Raw genomic sequence first — 17,038 nt, 5'->3', positions numbered from 1 at the left:
CAAAGAGAAGTTGGAGTTGTTTTACCATCATCTTAATAATCAATCAAGTTCCATAAAGTTCACCATGGAAGTTGACGTTGATGGTGGCCTGCGTTTCTTTGATGTTCTCATTTCAAAAATGGATGATGGTTCTTTCTCTCATTAGGTTTTTCAGAAGAAAACTCACACAGAGCAATATCTTCATGCTAATTCTAATCATTTCCCTACTCAAAAACTAGGTGTTCTTAACACCTTAGCCACTCGGGCATTGAGAGCTTTTGATGAATATCACCTTCAAGATGAAAAGACCCACCTCCCTAAGGTCTTTCGATGTGGTTTCATTATTGACGAATATCTCGATTAATGAGGCCTTTGGTAAAGATTCATCTTCCTTTGTTAACAAGTTAAAGGTATTAAAATTGATCCAAAAGATATGTTGGTTAGTTTTGATGTGGTCTAGTTATTTACAAATATCCCAATTAAATGAGGCCATTGATGTTATTAATCATATTACGGATCTTGATATTGCTTTTTTAGTTAAAATTTGCCTTCCTTCTACTTTCTTTAGTTTTGAGGGTGAATTTTATGAACAAACCTGTGGTGTTGCCATGGGTTCTCCCCTTTCCCCCGTTGTTGCCAATCTTTTTATGGAGTTCTTTGAATCTAAAGCCTTGTCATCTGCTCTTTTCCAACCTACGCTGTGGAAAGGGTTTATGGATGACACTTGTTGTTTGGTCTCATGGCAAAGAGAAGTTGGAGTTGTTTTACCATCATCTTAATAATCAATCAAGTTCCATAAAGTTCACCATGGAAGTTGATGTTGATGGTGGCCTGCGTTTTTTTGATGTTCTCATTTCAAAAAAGGATGATGGTTCTTTCTCTCATTAGGTTTTTCAGAAGAAAACTCACACAGAGCAATATCTTCATGCTAATTCTAATCATTTCCCTACTAAAAAACTAGGTGTTCTCAACACCTTAGCCACTCGGGCATTGAGAGTTTTTGATGAATATCACCTTCAAGATGAAAAGACCCACCTCCCTAAGGTCTTTAGTAAGAATGGTTATAGTAAGTCCTAGGGTCTTAGAGCTTTCCTTAGGGCGGAAAGAGTTCCTAAGAATAAGATCGATCCCAAGGATCGATTTTTTGGAGTTATCTTCCTTTTATTGAGGGGACCATAGATAAAATTGTTAGGATCTTGAAAAAGCATGATATTCTTGTCTTTTAGACCCCTTCGCACTATTCGAAGTTCTCTTCATTCGGTCAAGGACTCTGTTAACTCCAAGGATGGGAAGGGTGTTTATACTATTTTGTGTTCTTGTGGGGCTTTGTATATTGGTGACACTGGTGAGAGGTCTCGCTCTTCCGCTTTGGCAGAACATGTAGAAAAATTCAATCATCACATTTGCATAGAAGAGGCTAGGGTCATTGCTAGGATTGACCATTTTCATCATTGTAAATTTATAGAGGCCTTAGAAATTGAAAAAAGGCCCATTAATCTGAATAGAGACGATGGTTGGAGTATTATATTGACCATTTTCATCATCGTAAATTTAAAGAGGCCTTAGAAATTGAAAAAAGGTTTGTTAATTTGAATAGAGACAATGTATCATTGAGTGTGTTGGATCCCTGTTCTTGCTTCCTAAAATTTTTGGTGTTTTCTTGCTTATTCTTTCCTTATATATATATTAGCAACTGTGTTTTTAATTATTTATCAAAATACTAATTCTTATTAATAGTATCTCCATAATAATATATATATATTTTTAGATTAATACTTTTATAAAATTAATTTCTATTATAATACAAATTGATATTAGTAATAATTAATATTCAATTTGAGATTATTTCCCAAGTTGTTGTTTTTTAAATTTCTTTTGTTTAATAGTTTGTTAGAATTCTAATTCTTTTTTCATATAAATTTACAACTTATTGATTTTATTTATATATATAAAATTTTAACTTAATTAAAAAATAATATTAATTATTAATTTATTCTTTTTAATTTTTGGTCAAAACTTAATTATTTATTTCAGTTTCTTAGTCAAGTTAGCGGTTATTTTAGGCTACGTAGCTGCTCTCTTCATCTATTTATTTCATTGCTTAGATGAATGCGATTCTTCTAGTTAGCCGCTCTCTTCATCTATTTATTTCATTGCTTAGATGAATGCGATTCTTCTAGTTAGCTGCTCTCTTCATCTATTTATTTCATTGCCTAGATGAACGCGATTCCTCATGTTGTCTTGAAGATGAACCACACTGGTTAATTGGAAACTGGAAACCAACAAGATTATCTTCTATGTGAGTTTTACCAAAAAAATGTTATTATAATTTTATTAAACTTATTATTAATATTACATATAAATTTATATATAAAAATATTTTTATTTTTATTTTTAATTTTATCAAACTTATTATAATATATAGAGTTTGTTTTTCTATATAAATTTATATATAAACATATTTTTATAATAAAAATAAGTTTAGAACATTAAATTAATTTTTTTTATACTATTATTAATATTATATATAAATTTATATATAAAAATATTTTTATTTTTTACTTTTATCGAACCTATTTTTTTTATACTATTATTAATATTATGTATAAATTTATATATAAAAATATTTTTATTTTTAATTTTATCAGACTTATAATATATATAGTTGGTTAAGACCATTATTTCCAGAAATACATGTTTTATTATTATTTTTTGTTAATTATTCCTATTAATTTGGATATGTTTTATTATTATTTTTGTTGATCTAATTTAATTAAAGTAATTGGTGAATTTAAATTATTTTTTGTATTATTATTTAAAGTTGTTTTTAGTGAGGCTTTGCTGTTGGATTCCGTTGAAAAATTTGAGGTGAAATCTTGATTTGTGTTATTTACACTGGTTTTTTTGACAGTATATGTGTATTCAAAACGCTGAAAAATCCTTAAAGCACCTGCAAGAGTTACCCATCAAGCTTGTGATTTCAATAAATTTATATTTTAAATTTTAAAATATATTTATTTTCAATGCAATTATATATATATATATATATATATAATCTTTTAAATTGAATTTATTAATTAAAAGAATTGTTTGCCTTGTTTTTTGCCCTTTTTAATTGAATTTTTTAGTTAACAAAATGTCAAATGAATAAATACCATGACTTTTGAGCATGAGCTATTGATGTCCATGGTATTAGCCAATAATATGTCCCATGTTCATATTTCTACAAGATTAGTAGTAGAAAAACACGTTTATCATATGATACTTACTACTTAATAATCTTTGATCAATTTATCTCATGACATTGGTATTATTGGGCAATTATAGATCTAAAATATGAATAGTAAATGTAGCATACCTAGGAAACCCAACTTTTAAGAGAAAACCTAACAATCTTTCTTTAGGAGAAATTACTTTTTAACTTATCAACAATTTTGTCTAGAAATCTATGCCAATATCCAAGTCAAACTAGCAATGAAACATGTTCAAACTTCAGCTATACAATATATTGGTCAAACTAGTAAAACAATTTTGTCTAGAAATCCATGCCAATATCCAAGTCAAATTTGGCAATGAAACATGTTCAAACTTCAACTACACAATATATTGGTCAAACTAGTCAAACAGGTTAAAAATCAATGTTGGTCAATTGTCTGGTCAAATAGGCATGCAGTGCCCTCTCTTTTGTTTGGTCAAAACAACAAATTCTTCCTTTATCCACAAGTGTAACTGTCCAAGAGATCTCAACAATGTGGCATTTTTAATTGAATTTGTTAATTCAAAAAATGTCATTTAAACAAATGTCATGAAATAAGGTATGATTTTTTGAGCATGTGGTATTGATTAGAACTGGTATTGGCCATGAGATTGTAACAAAGTCTATTTATAAATAAAAATTCTAATCTTCATGATAAAGTGGGGATGAATATTTATAACTAAAAATCTTGTTTTATATATATGTTTAATTTATATATTAATTTTTTTAATAATAATAATAAAATTATAATTTAATTAATTTAATAGTATTTTCATTATTATTATTTTTATTACAAAATAATATCTTTACTATAAGATCATAACTTTGAAAGATAAATTCCATGCTCTCAGCTTCCGGCCCATTAATAAATTGTGGAATAAAAAGGCATATCTGTTATCAAAAAAAGCAGTAGAAGCTGAAAAAGGTTATATCTTTTATGAAGAAATAAAGGACCACAGACAACAAATAAAAGTCATATTTCTCTTCTGAGGGTGACTCACCTCAAAGCCACATACTTCGACAATACCCTTATTATCCTAGTGATATAGATACTACAAAATTGAAACAAGAGAAGTAAACATTGGAAACCAGTCACGACATAATAGCTTAGTCAGAATTATCTGCTAGGTGATTGTCATGACATAATAGCTTAGTCAGAATTATCTGCTTGGTGATTGAGATTTATATCCTTGTGAGGGTCCTCCATTGGGTTGGCCATTTTACCATTCTGCAATTGAAGGTCCATGATAAAGCTTCGAAGAGCTTTGGGCAGCGCTTAATCAGCCATATATCGCGTATTCAATGCACCCGGAGATGCACGCGAGATAATTCGTTAATATACGAATTTGAAAACTCGTCACTAAATAAAAAAAGGCAATTTGCGTGTTAACGGGCTATGTCCCGTGCATCTCCAGGTGCATTGAATACGCAATATATGACTGGTTAGACGCTGCCAAGAGCCTTGCCCTCGTCCTCCCAGCAAGAAATTCGTTGGCGTTTGAGCTTCAATTATATCCAACGTATTGCCATCCGAGGCTCTCTGCTGGTAAAGCAGAACATGCAAGTTGTATATATCTGAGTTTATTTATGCAATGTTCTTTCCTACAATGCTCATAGATGGATGAGGCTAAGGAGTCTGAATATGGTGAGCTAATATCCATGTTGATGTCCCTCTGAAACCGAATCCAAAAGAGGAATGAAGAAAAATACACTGCACACCCAATTTTCTCTCCAATGCTTAACTGGGTTCGACCATAGAGGTTGACTGCCAAAGTGGAAGGCACATGCTCTAGACAATCAATTGAATTAATAGCAAAATTTGATCTTTATAGTGTTTATAATGGTTTATTCTTGCAAGTGTTTTAGGATATTTTAAAATAATTTTTATATATGGGAACTATTAGAATTATATCAATTGAGTTAGTAATAATTTCTTATTAATTATTTATATATTTTTTTAGAGATTTTTTTATATTATTAGAATATGTGTTGTTTACTTTAGAATGTTTATTTTGTTTTTTTAAATTTTTTTATATTTAAATTGTTATTTTTATATAGTGAATGTAGCATATTTTAATGTCTGAGATTAAAAATAGTCTATGGGACTACCAATATTCTTTGTTTTTTTACTTTTACAATTCAATCTTTTTTTTACTCAAATTGATGATGAGTTGACCCAACCTTTTTAAAGTCTCTTCATTGAAAAGACAATGCCATGGAATTGATGCTAACATACTACTATAATTGTCCCTAATGTCTCTGAGAGCATCACATTCCAAAATGAAATGCTTTTCAGATGCCCCACAAAAGTGTAAAAAGTACACTCCCATTATCCCCAAGCTTCTTTAATTGTCCCTAATGTCTCTGAGAGCATCACATTCCAAAATGAAATGCTTTTCAGATGCCCCACAAAAGTGTAAAAAGTACATTCCCATTATCCCCCAGCTTCTCTAGGTCTCTTCCACCACCCTGTTTCACACCGAAGTTGACGTGAGTTAGTTCTTAATTGAGTAGTAAGAATCTTTTCTTTGCACAGAATGCTACTTCCAATGTACTCTTTTTGTTGAAGATCACAAGTGCGGTTGAATTCCTGAACATAGTACTTCTTCTTTCTACCCAACTCTAAATTCTTTAACTCTTTGCTATTTGTGGGACATGCACTGAGGTAAATATTCTATTTTTACATCCATTCGTTATTTTGTCTCATGCCTTCATTGATGATAACTTTCGGCCATCTACCTACTCCCATTTTCTCAATTTTTTTAGATGCTTTATAAGATGCACCATAGCAATTGTTTCGATGGGAGGTGTGTTGGAAATTGACAACTAATTATGTAAATATGGGTAAAAACTGTATTAGTTAACTTTGGGCCATCTACCTACTCCCATTTTCTCAATTTTTTTAGATGCTTTATAAGACGCACCATAGCAATTGTTTCGATGGGAGTTGTGTTGGAAATTGACAACTAATTATGTAAATATGGGTAAAAGCTCTATTAGTTACTACCAAGTTAGTTTTATAGTGAAACAATAGTTATGTAACGAGGAGGCTATTATAAAACTAATTAATGCCCGAACTATTGTAATGATGGAGAATCATTCTTGATCAAATAAAGAATCCAAATCCCTTGCCCCGTGGATATTCCCTTGACACCCTGTCAAGGTTTTACCATGTAAAATCTTGTTTTACTTTTGTGTTTCAATTTCATTTAGTTTCTTTGCATATATTTCTTGTTTAATGAATTAATGAGACCAACAATTGGTATTAGAGCCATCTATAAAGTGAGCAGGACAAAGGCTACCTCAAGAAACGTAGTCAACTCCAAGAAATAAAGCCGTTCATCGAAGAGAAAGATAGCTAGCCGCAAGAAAGAGCCGTTGTTGAAAATTGCCCCCATGAGGTTGATGAGGTCACTGATGAGGAGACAATTTTTTTTCTAAGGCTCAAGAAACGTAGTCAACTCCAAGAAATAAAGCCGTTCATCGAAGAGAAAGATAGCTAGCCGCAAGAAAGAGCCGTTGTTGAAAATTGCCCCCATGAGGTTGATGAGGTCACTGATGAGGAGACAATTTTTTTTCTAAGGCGCAACTGATTGCGGCTGAGTTTTTGACTGGGAGATTGGACAATTTTTTTTGCTGAGGAACTGCTGAGTTTTTTCTTTGAGCTGCTGAGTTCTTTTTTTCTAAAATCGCTGGTCTGTTCAGAGCCTGTCCAGAATTGCGTCAGTTGTTAGTGGTCCTGCGTGTTTTTTTTTGTTTTAATCACTGGCCTGTTAAAAGCCTGTCCAGAACTGCATGAAGAGGCCACTCCTGCTGCGTGAAGAGGGCTGTCCAGAACTGCGTGAAGAGGCCACTCCTACTGCGTGAAGAGGGTTGTCTAGCACTGCGTGAAGAGGTCACTTCTACTTTGTGAAGAGGGTTGTTCAGAACTGCGTGAAGAGGGTTTTCCGAAGAAAAAACCACTGAAAAGAAATCCGGGTATTTGTGCAAAATTAAAAAAAATAAAAAAATTTCCAAAAATTATTTGTTCCGAATTTAGAAAACCAGTCAAAAAAAATTTCCCTAGAAAACGGTAGTGGTTTTTTCTTTGTTAAGTAAAGAATTACGAGATTCTCATTAAATTAAAAAAAAGTGGATTTTTTTTTTTTTTGGGAAAGGAACAAAATTCAAACATAATTTTTTCCTGTAAGTCACAGAAATTGTAAGTCACAGAAATTGGAGTAGGTCGTCTGCTTAGTTTTTTTTTAAGAAAAGAGAAAAGGAAACTCAAGTAACTAAGAAACACTAGTTGCAAGATTGAAAACCTAGGAGGAAAGAAATGGCTAAGATGACGAATGCAAAGTTCGAGGTGGAGAAATTCACCGGTAAAAACAACTTTTCTCTATGGAAACTAAAAGTTAGGGATTCACTGATGCAACAAGGGTTGCACAAAGCATTGAATGGGGTGAGTAAGAAACCTGCTAGCATGACAGATTCAGACTGGGAGGACTTGGATATCTGAGCTCTCAGTACCATCAGGTTATGCCTGCGGATGAAGTTTTTTTCAACATTTTTGAAGAGAGTACAACTGCAGGTTTATGGGAAAAACTGGAAAAACTATATATGACAAAATCGTTAACCAATAGAATTTATTTGAAAAGACAATTGTACAGTCTAGGATGAAGGAGGGTACAAAAGTTGCAGAACATTTAAATGTTTTTAATACACTTATATACCAATTATCAGATATGGAAGTTAAAATTAAGGAAGAAGACAAAGCTATAACCTTGTTGTGTTCTCTGCCCAAGTCGTGGGACCACTTCGTAATTTCAATTAGTTTGAGCATTACCGATTCTTTGAAATTTGAATCAGTTGTGGGAGCTCTTTTGTCTGAAGAAGTACGAAGGAAATCCAGTACTGAAACAACTGCACCAGAAGCCATGATAGCCAGAGGACGGTCAAAGGAAAGAGGAGAAAAAACAAGGGGATCTTCCAGATCAAAATCAAAGGGAAAAAAGTGTAAGGTGAAATGTTGATACTGCAATAAAATTGGACACCTCAAGAAATACTGTTGGAAATGGAAAGAGTCTGATAATCCAAAGAAGGAAGCAAATCAGGTTGATTCAGGTATGAGAGATGAAGTTTTATCTGCTGAAGAATTATCTATGATAGATGAAACTTTACCTGTATGTAATGTCTCTCAGGATTTTGAAAGTTGGCTGTTAGAGTCTGGGGCTTCTCATCACATGTGTCCACACAGAAATTGGTTTACTTCATATGACGCTGTAAATGATAGTTATGTGTTTATGGGTAATAATGTATCATGTCAAACTGTTGGGATGGGAAATATCAGGTTTAAAATGTATGATAACATAGTTAGAACATTAAATAGTGTCAGACATGTACCTGAATTGAAGAAAAATTTGATTTCTTTGGGAGTGTTGGATTCGGATGGATATAAGTTTACAGGTCAAAATGGAGTGTTGAAAGTCTCAAAAGTCTCCCTAGTTGTTATGAAAGCAGAAAAGGTCGGAAATCTTTACAGGCTCAAGGAAGTACTCAGGGCAGTGAAGCAGCGATTGTGTCAGAGAAAGAACAAGAAGGTACTCGCATATGGCATCACTGATTGGGTCACTTGAGAGAGAAAGGTCTTTAGGTATTGATAAACCGTAAATTACTTCCTGATTTGAAATCTTTGAAGTTGGATTTCTGTAAACATTGTGTGTATGGAAAATAGTGTAAACAAAGATTTAAAACTGGAAGTCATAATTGTAAAGAAATTTTGAACTATATTCATTCTAATCTATGGGGACAATCCCCTGTTGTATCGTATGGAGGTGCTTTATATTTTTTAATGTTTATTGATGATTTTTCCCATAAACTTTGGGTCTTTATGTTGAAAAAGAAAGCTGATGTATTCAATGTCTTTAAACAATTTAAAGCAATGGTACAAAGAAGAATATGCAAATCAATTAAATGTTTAAGAACTGATAATGGTGGTGAATTTACTTCTCTAGAATTTGAACAATACTGTAAGGATGAAGGAATTGTTAGACACAAAACTGCTGTTTATACTCCTAAGCAAAATGGTGTTGCTGAACGTATGAATTAGACTCTTATGGAAAGAGCCAGAAGCATGATCAACAATGCTAACCTACAAAAGGAGTTGTGGGCAGAAGTAGTATCCACTGCTTGTTATTTAGTTAACAGATCACCTTTAGTAGCAATTAATTGTAAAATTCTTGAAGAAGTTTGGTCAGGTCAGTCTTGTGATTATTCACATTTAAGGATATTTGGTTGTGATGCCTATGCTCTTATTCCTAAAAATTAGCATTCAAAATTAGATCCAAAATCGAAATGTTATGTCTTTGTTGGGTATGACTATGCGGTGAAAGGATACAGGTTGTGGGATCCTACGTCGCGAAAGATAGTCATTAGTAGAGATGTAACATTTGATGAATCTTCTCTTTTAAAATCAAATGTTGAAAGAATTGAATAGGAACAGGTATCGCCAAATCAACAAATTCAATTGGAGGCTAGACCTTTTTTTGAAAGTCGAAAGGAAGGAGAGACTTTTGGAGGAAAAGGTGATGAAGATACAAAGGAAACTGTTGAAGTTTCTGAACCAGTTCAACAACCAGTCACTCTAAGAAGGTCTACAAGGGAAAGAAAAACTCCCAAAAGGTATGAAGATTCTGCTTCATCTTTTGCTTTGATTACTGAAGATGGGGAACCTTCTTGTTATCAGGAAGTAGTAGATGATACAGATAGCGAAAAATGGAAAATGGCTATGAAAGAAGAAATGGATTCCTTAGCCAAGAACAATACCTGTGATCTTGTAGAACTTCCTAAAGGGAGAAGTGTTGTTGGATGCAAATGGGTCTTCAAATTGAAATGGAAAGTTGATGGAAGTATCGAAAGGTATAAGGCGAGGCTGGTAGCAAAAGGGTATTCTCAGGTTGAAGGTATTGACTTTCATGAGATTTTTTCACCAGTTGTAAAACTTGTTTCTATCCGCATTGTGTTGGCACTAACTGCATTACTTAACCTTGAGTTAGAACAGTGAGATGTTAAAACAACTTTTCTACATGGTGATTTGGATAAAGAGATATATATGGAACAACCAGAAGGTTTAGTACAAGATCGCAGTAGAAGATTAGTTTGCAAGCTCAGGAAATCATTGTATGGTTGAGGCAGTGTCCCAGGCAATTATACAAGAAGTTTGACTCCTTCATGGTGAGCCAGAATTTTATTAGAAGTGAGTATGATCATTGTGTATACTTCAAGAGTTTCAGTGGCATATTCATTATCCTAGTTTTGTATGTTGACGATATGCTTATTGAAAGCAAAAGCATGGATGAGATCAACATGTTAAAGACTCAACTCTCTAGGACGTTTGATATGAAGGATCTTGGAGCAGCAAAACATATATTGGGCATGGAGATATACAGAGACAGGAAAAATGGTAAGCTTTGGTTATCACAACAGAAGTATGTGGAAAGAGTACTTGAAAAGTTATGCATGAACAATGTGAAACCTGTTAATGTTCCATTAGCTTCCCATTTTAAGCTTTCTTCAGTTTTGAGTCCTAGAACTGATGAAGAAAAACAATATATGTCTCATGTACCATATGCAAATGCTATAGGCAGCTTAATGTATGCGATGGTATCTACAAGACCTGACATTTCACATGTAGTTGGATTTTTCAGCGGGTTCATGGCAAATCTAGGTGAAGAACATTGGCGAGTAGTGAAATGGGTGCTTCAATATCTAAGAGGCACAAGTGCCCATTGCATCATCTTTAATGGTAGTGAAGGACCAGTCTGTGGATATGTAGATGCTGATTATGTAGGTGATTTGGACAAAAGGAGATCTACTACAAGTTATGTCTTTACTCTTGCAGGTGGAGCAATTAGTTGGATGTCAAAGCTTCAAGAAACAGTTACATTGTCCACTACCGAAGTAGAATATATAGCTGCTTCAGATGCCAGTAAAGAAGCAATCTGGTTAAAGGGTTTACTTGATGAGATTGGAAGGACGCAGGAGAGAGTGAATTTACTATGTGACAGTCAAAGTGCTATTCACTTGGCTACAAATCTAGCTTATCACAGCAAGACCAAGCACCTTGATGTAAGGTATCATTTTCTGAGACATGTGATCGATGTCGGGAAAGTAGCTCTCAAGAAGGTCCATACACGGGAGAATTGTGCAGACATATTCACGAAGCCAGTTACAGTAGAGAAGCTGCGACGATGTTTAGCTTCTCTTGGCTTGCAGAAGAGATGATGAATGGGCATGGGCAATGGATTAGGAAATTGTTGTCAAGGTGGAGTTTGTTGGAAATTGAAAACTAATTATGTAAATATGGGTAAAAACTGTATTAGTTACTACCAAGTTAGTTTTATACCGAAACAACAGTTATGTAACGGAGGAGGCTCTTATAAAACTAATGAATGCCCGAACTATTGTAATTATGGAGAATCATTCTTGATCAAATAAAGAATCCAAATCCCTTGCCCCGTGGATGTTTCCTTGACACCCTGTCAAGGTTTTACCACGTAAAATCTTGTCTTACTTGTGTGTTTCAGTTTCATTCAGTTTCTTTGCATTTCTTTCTTGTTTAATGAATTGATGAGACCAACAAGTTGCCCCTGTTTCACTCAACATTATCTCGTAAGGAACCAGAATTTTTATTTTGAACTTGCTCATGATCAAGCATTTTTGGATTTTCTCAATTTGTTTCCATTTTGAAACATGGACGCTGCTAGGCCACAGTTCACACCCATATAATATCACTTGACAAACTAGAAGTCCAAAAATAACTTGAATCATTTTCCAATCCCATAACTCTGCCTCTCTACATCTGTTTTGAAGCGCATATAATGCTTTCCACCCTCCTAAAATTCTCTTCTTTCTGTAGTGCTCCCAATTAAGCTTCTTGTTGAAATCGATCCCGAGGTACTTGTATTCATTTACTTCTTCAAGAATGTTGCCTTCAAAGAAGAACATATGTTGGCTTTGCTTTCTTTTATTAGAGCAGATCATTATTTTGGTCTTACTGGTATTGACTTGCATCCCCACCGCTTTACAAAAATGCTCAAGGGAATATAGATGCATCTTCAATTCATGCGCCAATTTAGAAATCAATACAAGATGATCAACATATAAAATAAGCTTTATCACAAACTCCCCCAACCAAACACCATCCCCACCTTGTAGATTTAGCCACTCTTCCAATTTGTCAATATATAAACAAAAATAAGTAGGGGATAATGGGCAGTCTTGCTTAACTCCTATGTCACTTCTAAAACTTTCTAAAATACCTGCCGAAGTTCTAATTTTGATTTTCACCTCTACATTGTACAACAACTCTGTATTGCACATATACACTAAAAAACATACAAAATTTAATAACATTTTCGAACTTAATATGATATGTAGAAATATCATCACCCATCCTTGGTTCCCATTTGGGAAAGAAACTGTTATATTTCTCCATTTGTGCTAGGCACAAACCGTTATTCACTTGCCCATCCTAAACCCTGACTGAGCAAACACATTAACAAGGGATGCATAATTCACATGTCTTGGATCTCCTTATAAAATATTATGTGCACAGGTCAACGACATTCCACATTCCAGATTATTCCAGATTGTATTTTCAGATCAAGATCAGGTATATAGGTGAAGACAAACTTCCAGATTGTCATTTCAGAGCAAGATCATGTATATAGGCATGTCTTAATGATAAGAGAAAGGAGTAAAGACATGTCCCTCTAATTTGAATTATCTAATAACTTAAACAGTAACAATAGGAAATAATATTATAGTAAATCGTTACAGTAATTTTTACATATATAATTAGAATAAAATCAGTACACGTGTATTTTAAAGTTTAATTTTTTTTTTCAGTAGAAAAAATCAGAATGTATTATATTAAGGTGATATAATGATCGTCATTACAGTTGTCTCAGAGGAGACATGTCACTGATTGTGTGCATATAAAAGATGTTATCCCCATGAAGGTGGACAGAGAAATCATATAATTGGACCCCCGGAGGCCGCATGATAGCAAACTGGATACATCAGTCTAATCAGAAGAGATATATATGCCATATTAAAAACCATGTTTGGAAACCATATATGAGTCGTGTAAACAGAAGGATGAAAAAAGAGCCAGCCTGTTGTGAAAAATGTGCTATGCCGTGGAGGGCATGAACCCCAAAATGGAAATCAAGATGGAATGCAGAGGTTTGTGGGAATTCTGGAAGAGGCGTTGGTTCCTCCAATTCCAGATGAACCAGCATGTTAGCATGAAGAGTGCGCGCCAGGAGGGCCGCTGAGAGCTCCACCATAGGAAGCCGTCCAGAACAGAAGGAAAGGATCGATGCTGGAAACCATAAATGAGTGAGAGCTCATACCAGATTGTAGAAGAGGCAGCACATTCGAAGAACATATGGAAGTTTGATTCATGATGTGCTGTGCATAGAAAACACCTGCTCGGACCATACCATCCTTTTTTTTGGAGAACCTCCCAGGTAAGGTTCTTATTGGAGAAGAGGAGCCAAGAGAAGAGGATCGCTTTTAGGGGGCAGGGAGCTTTCCAGAGCTTGGTGGGGAAGATAGGGAGAGAAGGCGGGAGAGTAGATGATAGGAGAGAGTAGATATTTTTGACAGTGAGAGGAAGGGAAGGTTTGTGAAAGGACCATACCAGCTCATCATTGGCGCCCGATTGTATGAAACCGATGTGAGAAAAGCTGTTAATAGCAGAGTGCCAGAGGGGATGGAGGGGAGGGGGTAAAGCTAGTTGGTGATGATTTTTCCAGATAGGCTGATTGGAGGGCCATGAATCTATTAGCTTGTTCCAGGTGAAGAGGCCAATTGAGTGGAAGAAGGCGAGGAGAGCTGGGGGAATGAAAGATTCAAGCCTGTGCTGAGTGGGGTCGATGCATATGAGGACATTCTCACCTGTAACAATGGACCATCTTAAGTTCTGTAAGAAAAAAGATTGTATCTTCCTGAAGTTCAACCAGATTGTGGAGCCCTTTCTGATGCCAATAGAGGAGCGCCTGTGCCAGAATGATATATTCCGCCCTTTGAGGTATTTCTGTCTGATAAAGGAGCTCCAAGGATTGTTGCCGAATATTCCTCGATGAAGGGATTTGCAGAGAAGCGCTATGCCGAAGGACCTTATGTGTAAAAGGCCCCAACCGCCAGATTTCCTTGGTCTGGTGATGGAATCCATTTTGACAAGGTGGAGCTTAGTATGATTTATCCAGTGAGATGAATCAAATTGTTTATAATTTTATAAGTTCTTATAATTCGTATAAAATTAATATAGAAGTATTTCAACTTTTGATTTATCAACACTGATTTATCTAGTATTACGAGGCAGAGATTTATTTAGTGTTAAGACGGATTTTTTTGTTGGGAAGTAATTTTCTAAGTTGGTATAATTCGGCATAATTGGAGTAAATTCTTTTAAGATGCAACTTTTCTGGTATAAAAATTATTCTTATTTTTAATTCCATTTAAGGTCTAGTAAAATATTGTTCCTTAACATGTTTTATAAATTTTTAATTTAATTTAATTTAAATTTTAAACTTAATATTCATATTATAATAATAATCTATACTTAAATTAAATGAAAAATTTAAATTTTGAAATATATATATATATATATATATATATATATATATAACTAATTAAAACTAATTAATAAAAATAATTGTGTAATTTTATGAATTAAAAAATAAATTGATACAAGGTTATGTATATTATACTATTTTTTTTGGTTTTAAGGTTTCATTACAACATTTTTCTGGTTTCACTTATATGAAGTCGTTTTTTAAATTTAATTTTATATGTAATTTTTTATTGATTTGCAATCTAGTTAATAATAATATTTCATTTTTATAAAGTTTTTATAATGGTTTTATTTTGGGAAGTGTAGGATTTTTTAATTTCTTTTCATTATGAATTGATATTATTAGAATTAAATCAATTGGGTTAGTAGTAAATTCATATATATATATATATATATATATATATATAATATTCTTCTCTCACATTTACCTAAGTTCACTGGTTCGCTGGGGCAAACATGTGACGATAGACTATTTTGATTTGATTCAACTCCTCATGTACAATTAAGGAAGTGGAACCATGTATAGTTAAAGAAGTGGGACCGACACAACACAACCAATCTAATCTTTTACATATGTCACAGAACCTCTAAGAGCCAACCAACCTTTCCAGATGATCAACCCCTGAGACAACTTGATATTTCACTACCCTAGAGCCTGAGTCGCTCCCATGACATGGGCATGCATGTGATTGGGAGCCTCCATTCGCTCTCACAGCAAGGGAATGCAAGCAACTGGGGTATTTTTCAGCTAGTTCAGAGGCAATGAACCTAGATTTTGTGCCACTTTTTCAAGGCCAGGATTCAGGCCACTGCCCAAAACTCCATGAAACCTCCAGGAATGAAAAGTAACAACGGAACAATGATACTAATAAAAATACTTGAACAAAGATTTGAATGGACCCCTATTAGCCATGACATATATTTCATCAAACATGTCACAAATATGCATTCTACAGGTCATAACAACATATCTGAGCATAGGGATCTCATACTTATATGAGAATTGCTAAGAAGAATTAATGCCTTATCACGTTAGCTGCATTATCTTCCATTAAGTAATATATTCATTGTACATTCATTTATAAATCAAAACATGATGAGAGCCATATATAATCACTATCATAACCAACATAAATAACAAGGATATAACTGTTGATGGTCTAGAATGATTGCATCAACAATGGGGGAAACCACCCAGTCGGGACCTTAGAGCAGATCCTTTTCCGTTTGGGATGATGGCTCCGACTGGAATTATGAGACCAATTTCCCTTTATATGAAATTATATGAAATGAATTGAATAAAAGCATAATACTCTAATATAACTAAAATTGATATTAATAAACTATTATCTAACCCAGGTATGTTTCTGATATATGTGATTATACAAATTTCATAATTGACATGACAATGTAGATCATCATGCAACTATGAAGTTAACACAGAAAAAAAATTGATTTAATTAAATTAGTTTATAATTCGTTACATATATTGATATCTCGTTGTTCATACATATAATTTATGATTTCAATCCAACATATCAATAGTGACAATGAATGATTGCTTCAACACATATATTATGAATGAAAATCAGAACTCCATTCTACTTCTAAGAAAAAGAATAACAAAAGGATAATAGTACCCGATATATCATTTCTTTGCTCATGATAGAAATGGCGATGGTTCAACTATATATTAAGAAAACCCTAAGTTACAATAGTGCAACTTAAGCCTTCTTTTCAAAAATTTAGAACCCCTTCTCATATCCGAGAGAGGGGATTTATAGTTTCATGATAAAATACAAATATAGAAAATACAACCACAACCTCAAGCGATTTCAACAAAAGTAACCAAAATGAACCAAACGAGACATATTTAGAATTTGTTACAACAAATAATCTAAGCTTGGGAGGAAGACTATCCTCCAATTCGCTGTTGCAGCTCATAGTTATCAATCATATTCCTCAAATCAAGTGGAGAATTGGGATGTATTCACATTTGGCTCGTGAATATTGCATTTCTCAATGCAAGCAACATCTGCGTGGTGGTATTTGATAAACATTGGAGGAAAAGCCACTGACTGTGTGGTTTGACCAAAAAATACCAATGACCCTCCAAGTTGGTTTTGGTCAGTTGATTGATGATCTCGACTCACTTCTTGGAGGATTCTTGCCACATT

Source organism: Pinus tabuliformis, chromosome 3_2 (assembly GCF_031772625.1).
Source record: "Pinus tabuliformis cultivar Carrire ecotype Pingquan chromosome 3_2, CPIR1, whole genome shotgun sequence".
Lineage (NCBI taxonomy): Eukaryota > Viridiplantae > Streptophyta > Pinopsida > Pinales > Pinaceae > Pinus > Pinus tabuliformis.
Note: the sequence above shows the minus strand (reverse complement) of the source record.